Source organism: Lepisma saccharinum, chromosome 2 (genome assembly GCF_977018435.1).
Source record: "Lepisma saccharinum chromosome 2, izLepSacc3.1, whole genome shotgun sequence".
Lineage (NCBI taxonomy): Eukaryota > Metazoa > Arthropoda > Insecta > Zygentoma > Lepismatidae > Lepisma > Lepisma saccharinum.
Window position 1 is genome coordinate 58033687 of NC_139230.1, and position 2904 is coordinate 58036590.

The window sequence follows — 2904 nt, forward strand, 5'->3', positions numbered from 1 at the left end:
TAACAAGTTTTTATCATCTATTTTCTTGCACAATAAGAAATTTTTAGTGCTAGCACAATCAGTTACAATGGCACAATACGAATTTCACTAGTTCAGATCAGTTACAAATGTCAATTTCATTAGTTATAAGTTACAATATCTTTTTGCACTATAGCACGAGAGACAATCAGAAAATTTGCACAAAAAAATTTGTTGTTGTTTTTACACGTGAAAATTAAAAAATAAAATTTCTTTCTTATCGTTTCAGATGCTGTCGAAACATCAAAACACATATACACATACACACACTAGAAAAAAAAGCATGCAACTTTATTTGTAACACACACATACATTCTCCATCTTCATCAAGAAAATATTATAATAAACATAATTATTTTTATCTATATCTCACAATAAAACTCTATATCCAAAATATCACAACATCAAATAACACTAGAGTCGTTAGTACACGTTGCATGCATTACGGAGGTCCTCTGTAGGGTTTCATGGAAGTTTGGGGGAAAAAAAAAAACACGTGAAACCCTACAGAGGTGCGGTTATCTAGAGCCGTAGCCGTTAGAACCTTTTTGGGTTGGGCACCACGCACCCTGGCGAGGTTAGGGGCCAGGTATCCTAAAAAACAACAATTATTATTTTGTTTGTTTGTTTGTGTTACAATACGGAAATAATAAGAGGCATACGCGCGCGCGCGCGCGTGTGTGTGTGTGTGTGTGTGTGGGCACATCGTTCCCTCCCCCGAGAGAAGAGGTTTACGAAGGTCACGATATATATAAACATTTGGCCCCGTTGATTCCAGCACTCCAACTTCATCTCTAATGTTGACGACAATATTCTAAAGGTAGAGAGAATGAGAGAATGAGAGATTGAGAGATTGAGAGAATAAGAGGATGAGAGAAGAGGTTTACGTAGGTCACAATATATAAACATTTGGCCCCGTTGATTCCAGCACTCCAACTTCATCTCTAATGTTGACGACAATATTCTAAAGGTAGAGAGAATGAGAGAATGAGAGATTGAGAGATTGAGAGAATAAGAGGATGAGAGAAGAGGTTTACGTAGGTCACAATATATAAACATTTGGTCCCGGACTTGGAAAATTACGATAAAATGCACTCATCCTTCAAAAATAAGAGAATGAGAGAATAAGAGAATGAGAGAATAAGAGGAGAGGTTTACGTAGGTCACGATATATAAACATTTGGTCCCAGACTTGGAAAATTACGATAAGGTGCACTCATCTTTCAAAAAATAAGAAAATAAGAAAATAAAAAAATAAGAGGATAAAAGGAAGATGAGAGGATGAGAGGAGGATGAGAGGAAGATGAGAGAATAAAAGGAGAATGAGAAAGATGAGAAGGATGAGAGGATGAGAGCTCATCTTTCACTCATCACTGCCTTTTTGCGCCCGTGAAACATCGTCAGCGCAATAAATGAGGCGCGGAACAGGAAGAGAAAGTGAGTTTTTCAACTTTTTGTGGTCGTTTGGTCAAGAAATCAAAGTTGTCGTCAGAAGTACATATTGACACTACTTCCATGCTATCTAAACTTAACGGTCTTTTAATTATACACTTGAATAGCATTTTGACCCAGTACGACGAGGATGTGAGCAAAACTTTCTATGTATTCAACAACAACTTGAATTATTACCTGTTCCCCATCTCCGGCAAACTTCAGTTCAACATGAACCCTGAGAACAAAGGGGAGGTCAAGGTTTCCTCTGGCAAGAACATCTATCGCATCAAGCATGATAGGATGGATGCGACTACAACGTACGATGTGTCTGCTGGCGATCGCCTGTACGTGGAGCTCTTGGACGACTACGACAAACTCATCCCTTTTTTCATAGAAATGAAAATCACCTACCCTATAATAAATAACCACAGTGGTAACAATGCCTAACAATATTTTTGGCCACACGAAACGCGACGACCATGGCGACGAGCTTCTCATGCTCGACGTCAGGGTCAAGAATTTGCGAAGCGACCTGCAGGCCCTGCAGTCCACGCTCAACTCCAGCCTCCAGTCAGAGATAGCCAGCCTACAGTCTCAGTGCCTGGACCCCGCACTCAAGATCGACGCCGAGCTCAAATCGCTGCTGCAAAAGTAAACCGACCTCGCGTCAATATACAACTTCGGCAACTTGGCGCTGAGCATAGGCAAGCTGCAGAACGAATTTTTGAAGCTGCAGCAAACGCAGACCTCCGATGTCGAACAGCTGAAGCGACACTCGCAAGACCAAACTAGCACCATCCAGACTGAACTGCAAACCATTATCCAGAGCATCAATACTCAAGATGACTACGACCGCGTGAATGCCAGTATTGCCAAATTACACGAACAGTTTCAATCGTTCGAAATTCCTACGTTGGAAAGCATCAAGGCTGAGCTTCAAACGGACGCTTTGCATGCAGCCATCAACGAAGTCAAAACTAAACTCCAAACGCTACAGGACTTCATCGACAATCTACCTTCGTCCAGCGAGCTGAACGCCATTGCCCGTAGCGTGGCCAACATCAAACTCCAACTTGAGACCTACGAGGATTTCGGGAAGCTGTGAGGTACCATAGCCCATATTGAGGATGCTCTCGCCGTCATCAAAAATGATCTGGCAAACGAACACAAAGCACTGGAATCCAAACTGCCTGGCATAAGGGATACTCTCGCCAGCGTCCAATAGCAGATCACCAAGTTGGAAAATCTAAACACCGAATCAGAGTTGTCACATTTTCATCACTTGATCGATGACATACAGACTAAGTTGGAAACTTTGCAACAATCCACTCCCACCCAGGACGACATAACACAATTACAAGAAGGCATACGCGCTGCTGCTGCTGCCTGAGAGTTGGATGCGGTGAAAAAAACTTCAGAGTCGCTCCAAAACACGGTGGCCAACCTGCCTAC